The sequence below is a fragment of the Mixophyes fleayi genome, chromosome 2 (assembly GCF_038048845.1).
Source record: "Mixophyes fleayi isolate aMixFle1 chromosome 2, aMixFle1.hap1, whole genome shotgun sequence".
Taxonomy (NCBI): Eukaryota; Metazoa; Chordata; class Amphibia; order Anura; family Limnodynastidae; genus Mixophyes; species Mixophyes fleayi.
Genome location: NC_134403.1, coordinates 9,740,759 through 9,749,419, shown reverse-complemented (window position 1 = coordinate 9,749,419; position 8,661 = coordinate 9,740,759).

The window sequence follows — 8,661 nt, the reverse complement described above, 5'->3', positions numbered from 1 at the left end:
CTATTTTTCTCCATTCCTTTTGCCTCTAAAATACTTTCTCTTCCTTTTTTTTTCTCAACCCTCTGCAGACCAACTTCCTCCCCCAACATTCGACTGAGTGTCCTAACAAAACTGATTAAAAGTTACTTACAGCAATGTCTTAAGGGTTAAATCTCTATAATCATCCTCCTGGACCTCTGCTGCTTTCAACAATGTTTATCCCCCTCTTCTACTGCACATTCTTCACTCCATTAGCGTTTATAACACAGTTCTTTCCTGGTTCACGTTCAACTGCTCCATCAGCATGTCTAGCTCTGACACATAACTCTACTGCCACTCACATTCTTTTAGGTTCTAACTTTGGCCCTCTCCTTTTCTCACTGTATACTTCTCATCTTTGTTCAGTAAGTGAACTATGACGCGCATTTGGGAAGATTTCTATTTATTATTCTGCATAAGTGAATTTGTTTACCTCCAGTACCATCTCTATACTAATGACACAAACTCTCTTCCCCTGACATGATATTTCTCTACTATCTTGTATGACCACCTATCCACATGGATGTCCTAATGTTACCTAAAGCTCAACATGTCCAAAACAGAGCTCATCTTCTCTCCTCCTACCAGAGTCGCCACCTTTCCTCAAATTAACACTACCACAATTTTGCTAAGTCTTCCAAGCTTGCTGCCTTTCTCCCTTGACTCCTGTTAAAGGCCTATGTTAAAACTGGTAAACTCATCTTACATCACTTTGATCTCAATGTCCTTCATCATTGCACCAATCTAGGGGGAACCACAATCTCCAACCAGTACTGGACATCCCCTGGGCTAGGACACTTATACCCTCCCCAGGTCCCATGCTATAAGTTGTAACGGCCCTTTAGGCTTAGCACTGCTTGTAGGATGGTCCCATTATGTGGTTAACTGAAAGTACTACCCTGGGAAGGGGAGCTAGCGTGGATTCAAATAGAGGCCATGCAATCCTGTAGTGAACTCGAGTGTAGAGAAAATAATTCTGTATATACTTCTGTGAGGCGCATGTAAGCAGATAGGAAGTTGACCCCCTCAAAGATAGGCAGAGGTCTGAATATGATTAGTCTAAATATCCTTTTACCAAGGCATAATATAGTAATGGGAGAGTGAGGCGTGTGGATTTCATGTCCTAGAGACAGAGACTTAGTTCCATAAACAGAGCAGAGGCACCCATAATGTGTGTAGCATCTATGTCCAGAAAGGACAAAAAGGGAAGGGAAGGATAAGTGACCCAATAGTGGGAAATCAAGGGATGAGCTAATACAGAGGACACAAACTCCTCCTCTACTATGCCCTTCCTCTGCAATCTCAAGCTCAGCTTTTGTTAAGTGCCTAGAAGATAGGACACTTTTGTATAGGTTCCTACCCATGCTCAAGTTAGAAATACTGTAGTTTTTCACAATTTTTTTATTATTCCTTTCTCATTATAGGGTGCAACGCAGGGACCTTTATAAATAGCCCAGGAGAGTGAATAGCCTGGACTTCCTTCTCTCTTGTCCCTGCATAGGGGTGAGCAGCTTGTCCTCTCACCCCCACATCATTGCCGGCAGTCTGGTTTCCAGCTATGCCTCTCCTGTGTGTTTATTCTTATTGTTTTAAACTGTGATATTAAAGCCTTATTCATTCTGTACAACAGTTTCATTGAGCTAGAAATTGTACTTTGCCTCGAATGGTACGAGAGCCCAAGATGCGCTCCAGCTCAAATTTGTCACCCAGAACAGACTTGACGGGAGGAGGAAGACGATTGCTATGGAGTTCATTGAGAATTACAGGCTTCAGTAAGGATACATGAAAGGAGTTATGTGCACGGAAAGCGAGTGGGAGGCAAAGCCTGTAGGTGACGGCATTAATGACATGAGAGATGCAGAAGGGACCAATATAACAAGGGCAAATTTCATAGATGGCACCTTAAACTTGCAGTTACGGGTAGACAACCATACCTTTGTTACAGCCGCGGCGGTGCCCAGCCGCTGTGACTCTCGCCTGCGTCCCGGCTGTCGCTATGACGACCGGGACGTCATTTCCAGGGTTCGTCCCGGCCGTTGCCTGCAGTTTGATTGCGCCGTGTCCCGGCATTGGGAGCAGCCGGGCGCGCGCACTAACACATCTGAGGTTTATCATGACAGCCTCTAGGGCTGATTACATTCTGGCTCCTATTGGTCACTGCCTGTTTATAAGGATGGGAGGGCTTAGCCTCCCTGCCGGTTATAGTTCAGTGTTCCTGTGCCTAGCCTGCTCCTGTGCTTTGTTGGTGAAAACCTTGAATTTGATTGGCTGTGTATGACCTATTGCCCGTCCCTGGATTCTAAACCTATGCCTGTGACCTTGACCTATTGCTTGCCTAATGATTCTAAACCATTGCCTGTGACCTTGACATTTTGCCTGTACCCGGACTGTGAACCGTTGCCTGTGATCCTGATCCATTGCTTGTCCCCGGATTCTGAACCGTTGCCTGTGACCTCGACCCTGCTGGTACCTGACGTCTCCTCTGGTGCTCTGTCCAGTCCGAAGATCGCTGGCCTGCTTCCATTCCATGTGTTACCTCGTGAACCTGTGAGCAGCCGTGTGAGTATAAACTTATAATACTTAGAGTTTAAGACCTGGGGGCATCTGATTACCTTTGAGCATAACCAGTCTCTACGGGAAAGGCGGCTGCTAAAGGTGAAGACCTCGTCTACCTGTTCTATAAGTTTATGCCGCACTGGTTGCCGTAACAACCTTATCGCCAACATGAAGAACCGGACGAATTCTACTGTGACAGTCCGCAAAGTGCTTGTGTCATTGGGAAGACTGTTGCAGTTTGGTTTGGGTTTGGGTCCAAACCCTAGAGAAATCTCGGACCATTTTCTGGACATTGTGTACAGGTACACCGGAATCGTCGGAGAAGGTAGGTAAAATGGGGTGTCTACCAAAGATGGTAAAGAAGGGTGATGCTCCGGTGGACTCATGTTGATGAGTGTTATGTGAAAACTCCGCGCAGGGATGGTGGTCACTCCAGGAGGCTCGGCGATTAGAACAGTAGCAATGGAGAAAGGTCTCTAAATCCTGGTAGACCCGCTCAGTTTGGCCATTAGTCTAGGATGGTAACCCGATTAGAATCTCAGCTTGATTCCAAATTGTTCGCAAAAAGATTTCCAAAGCTTAGAAATAAACTGAACCCCTCAATCAGAAATGATTTCCAGGGGGCAACCGTGGAGGCGGAAAAATTCCCGATGAAAAGAAGGGCAAGCTCAGCTCAGACGGTTACTTTTTAAGAGGAACGAAGTGAGCCCATTTGGAGAAACAGTGAATCACTACCCAAATGGTGTTAGAACCATTTGGCTATTGGGAAGATCCATAATGAAATCCATGCTAATGCTGGATCATGGATACTCTGGAACAGGAAGCTGGAGGAGAAGACCGACTGGAGTTTGCCTAGAAGTTTTTTGGTGAGCACATACATTTGGAACATTGACATTGGAACTTAGGGAAGGCCACCAATAGTTGATGCCAGGCAGTGCAATTATACTGCATTTTTTAATCTTTTTCACCTTTTTTACTTTTTTAATATTTCGCTCGCTTCTTTCCACTTGTATTGTCCCCATTATTTTAATATATAACAATAAAAGTTATGTTTTACGTAGCACTGCTATGGAGTGCCTCTTGATACACTGCTTTCTCTTTTCTCCTCTGTTTATATTTGACTTTCAGTGTAGGGTGCACCCCTCAAGTGGATATTTTTCACTTGGGTGTCACCTATAAGAATTAATATTAACATGCAGTGCTTTCATTATTTGTACCCGGTACGGTTTTTCCCATCACTCTTTAGTAAACCACTAGTAGTCTTCTCCTTGGTCTGCTTCTGGGATGAAGATCCACCCCCAGCAGCAGCAGCAGGACTAATGCTCAAGAATTCTTCTGAGGAATTCTAGATAGGGGAGGAGTCATCTAGTCTTAGTAACTTGGATGCAGGACTAACTCTGATCGCTAGTGAGGATATTGATGATGAAGGTGTTGTGGGTGTAGATTGCAGGTGCTGGGATCTAGCTGAGAGAAGGGACCAAGTTGATGCTAGACTGCCTGTTGTTATTTTTTAGCATAAGTTTACGATTTTTCCAACAGCTTGCCATGAACTTGCTTCAAATAGCGTAACATGGATGAGGTTCCTAGATGGTTAAGGTCCCTACCTCTACTGACTGTGGCTTTACAAACGCTATAAATGGCTAGACAACCGATGTCAAAATTTGGCTAAACATAATTCCACACATAAGAGGTGTTTTTTTTTGGTCTTATGCCCAGACATGGCAAAGACCTTCTTCTTGTCACGTGCAAGAGCTGCTTCCACTGGTGCAGGACTTACACAAACAACATCATCCACATCAACAGCCTCATTAGTGCAGTCATCAGCTACACAAATATCCCCCCATCCTGTTGAAATTTAGGATGCCACTTTGGAATTGCTCCGTCTACACTTTGGCTGCTCATTCACACATCTTTATAAATGCTGAAAGGAGGGTTCTTTATGAGTACAGTATCAGAAAAGTCAGGCTTATACATAGCACTCGTGGATAGGTACTCCTCAGGGATTTGTGTCATTTTTCTGAATCTGAACATATAGTCACTTCTAATGCCTTACTGTTTTCTTCCAGCTCTGCTTTTACACGTAAAAGTATTTGGGCACCACTTTTTGAGTCAGAATGACAAGGTCTTGCATCGTCATGACTGATCTTACAAGAAGATGCCTCAATGACAGTTGCTGAACTAGAACTCAGAGAAAGGTGAAGGCGATTCTTACCTTGCCACTGCGTGTGTAGAATGGCATGTTGGCAATTTTATTTTTTTCTGCAGTTAACTTTGCCTTGGTTACAGCTGTTTTTTTCTTTACCATTGTAAAAGGTGTTTTTTTACATTTTTGTTTCTCTGATTTAAATACATTATGCACTTTAACGTAGGCATTAGCCGATGACGTAGAGGGATTACTATCATCATGACTGGTACCAGCATCTGCTTGGTGCTCCTGGTCTTCTGTGGACTGATGTGAATCCATTTTGATGAGACTTGAGACTTTTAAGAACACTGCCAGCCCTATTATTAGAATTTATGTTTCAGCACAGAACACTGCCACCTCTCCTGTTTCTGAATAAGCTATACTCTGTAGATTGTCACTGGAGACTTTGAAGAACCCTGCCACCCCTCCTCTTTCTGTTCTAGCTATGACGCTGCCCAACTGCACTGGAGACTGCCAACAACCCTACTACTCCTTCTGTGTCTCTCTGTGAAATGGCGCCGGATCTCTGTGGAAGGCGGTAATTATAGAATCCAAAACTCGCGAGATCTGACAAAGTTTTGCCTCGTTTTCAGTTCCGAGGGCGCGAAAAAGTACCAAGCAGCTCTGCTCTCTGATCAGCTATGTTCGGGTGAGCTCGGTTTTCTGAAAACTGAGCCCGAGCATCTCTAGTCAGTTTACACCTGTGACAAGATGGACCTCCTCTGCCACCTGTCCGTGCTGCTGGGGACAGACTTGGCTTGCCTTGCCACTGCCCGCTTTCTTTATCCCAAATTGCGTCCCTCTAAACACAGGGGGAGGGGCTTGCTGCTGCCACCAGTACTCTCCTTCGTCGGCACCTAGAACCGTTTACTTTGGGGTAACTCTCAGTGCTAGTTGACCCTCTTGCTGAGCACCTGGGCTGGTACATCTGAACTCTTCCTTTAGATCCGGGTTGCTGTGGATGGTTTCCCCTGCTCGATTACACTGGCCAGAGCTGCGTGGTAGCGGACAGAGCGTTGGTATTGGATGCTGGGTTCCAACCTCAGAACAGTCCAATAATGAATTAGATTGGTCTAGTCTGTAGGTCACAGGAATTGCCGCAGATAAATAGGCGTCAAAGCAGGATCTTGAAGCAGAGATGTTTTATTAGCTCAAGTAGCCCTCATAAGGACAGTTAAACGCCAATTTATGGTACTAGTGATCTTTCCAGAAGTTACAGATGACATAATAATACATGGTAAAACATGGCTCTTTATATACAGTTTTGCATGCATACCCTGGCAGGAAGTAATCCAGCCTCCTGCCCATTTAACCAATCCAGGCTGTTTCATGCAGCCTACACATAATTCAGCCTGGAGGGGTTTAACACTTTTTTACATTGAATGTTTATCATTCAGGATGTAATATATTCTCTAATCTCTCATTTAACGCAATTTAACTTCCAAAATTCACAGCAATCTGTGCTATCCTAAATAACCTGTATCCTGAGTCTACATTGTTCAAATATACAGGAAGAAATACGACTTCGACAAAACCTACACAGGACCGAAAGGTAACGACCTCCTGCTTTGCCTTCAGGCCGAACGAGTGTTGGTCACTTTACATGAAAAGAATTAACTTCATTTAGGATTTCCTCTCTGAGTTATAAAATAGATTTCCTACAGCAAATGGCTAATGACTCAAAAACCAATACCTCAGGAATTAATACATATTTAATACAGGAATGCAAAACAATATAACTCCCCCAACACCCCCTGCCTGTATATTTGCAATGATATACAGAGGTGCCTGCACAACTAATAAATAAATTCTACAATAAGTTATTTCTATGTGATCCAGCCACAACTCCTCATCAGTATATACCCAGTGAGTCAGTATATACCGTCAGTCAATCGGCATATATTCAGTCAATCAGTATATACCTCATTAGTCAGTATATAGCCTGTCATCCAGTATATATCCAGTCAATCAGTACATAGCCAATCATTCATTATATACCCAGTCAGTCAGTTATTATATATACAGTCAGTCAGTATATATCCAGTTAGAATATTCCCAGTCAGTATACACTCAGTCATGCAGGCAATAAAAACATAGCCAGCCAGTCAGTATACACCCATCATCATCATTTATTTATATAGCGCCACTGATTCCGCAGCGCTGTACAGAGAACTCATTCACATCAGTCCCTGCCCCATTGGAGCTTACAGTCTAAATTCCCTAACATACACAGACACAGACAGAGAGAGAGAGACTAGGGTCAATAAATACATAAACAGTAAGTAAATACTCAGTCATTATCTAGCCAGTTAGTATATACCCAGTCAGTATGTAGTCAGAAAGCAAATATCCAGTGAGAATAAACCCAGTAAGTCATTGTATAGCCAATCAGGATACAACCACCCAGTCAGTTTATATCCAGTCAGTAAATACCCAATAAGTCATTATATACTCAGTCAGTATGTAGTCAGTCCATGTATATCCAGTCAGTCAGTAAACATCCAGTGAGTATAAACCCAGTAAGTCACTGTATAGTCAGTCAGTATACATTCACCCAGTCAGTCAGGATACACCCACCCAGTCAGTCAGTCAGGATACACCCAGTCAGTCAGGATACACCCACCCAGTCAGTCAGTCAGGATATACCCAGTCAGTCAGTCAGTCAGGATACACCCACCCAGTTAGTCAGGATACACCCAGTCAGTCAGTCAGGATACACCCAGTCAGTCAGTCAGGATACACCCAGTCAGTCCGTCAGGATACAACCACCCAGTCAGTCAGTTAGGATACACCCAGTCAGTCAGTCAGGATACACCCACCCAGTCAGTCAGTCAGGATACACCCAGTCAGTCAGGATACACCCACCCAGTTAGTCAGGATACACCCAGTCAGTCAGTCAGGATACACCCAGTCAGTCAGTCAGTCAGGATACACCCAGTCAGTCCGTCAGGATACAACCACCCAGTCAGTCAGTTAGGATACACCCACCCAGTCAGTCAGTCAGGATATACCCAGTCAGTCAGTCAGTCAGGATACACCCAGTCAGTCAGGATACACCCAGTCAGTCAGTCAGGATACACCCACCCAGTCAGTCAGTCAGGATACACCCAGTCAGTCAGTCAGGATACACCCACCCAGTCAGGATACACCCAGTCAGTCAGGATACACCCAGTCAGTCAGTCAGGATACACCCACCCAGTCAGTCAGTCAGTCAGGATACACCCAGTCAGTCAGGATACACCCAGTCAGTTAGTCAGGATACACCCACCCAGTCAGTCAGTTAGGATACACCCAGTCAGTCAGTCAGGATACACCCACCCAGTCAGGATACACCCAGTCAGTCAGGATACACCCAGTCAGTCAGTCAGGATACACCCACCCAGTCAGTCAGTCAGTCAGGATACACCCAGTCAGTCAGGATACACCCACCCAGTCAGTCAGTTAGTCAGGATACACCCAGTCAGTCAGTCAGGATACACCCACCCAGTCAGTCAGGATACACCCAGTCAGTTAGTCAGGATACACCCACCCAGTCAGTCAGTTAGGATACACCCAGTCAGTCAGGATACACCCAGTCAGTCAGGATACACCCACCCAGTCAGTCAGTTAGTCAGGATACACCCAGTCAGTCAGTCAGGATACACCCAGTCAGTCAGTATGTAGTCAGTCCATGTATATCAGTCAGTTAGGATACACCCAGTCAGTCAGTCAGGATACACCCAGTCAGTCAGTCAGGATACACCCAGTCAGTCAGTATGTAGTCAGTCCATGTATATCAGTCAGTTAGGATACACCCAGTCAGTCAGTCAGGATACAACCACCCAGTCCTCTCTCCTCCTGATCACTTATAACCTGCATGACAGAACATTCACTCCAGGAACTGAGGAATAGGCGGAACCTTT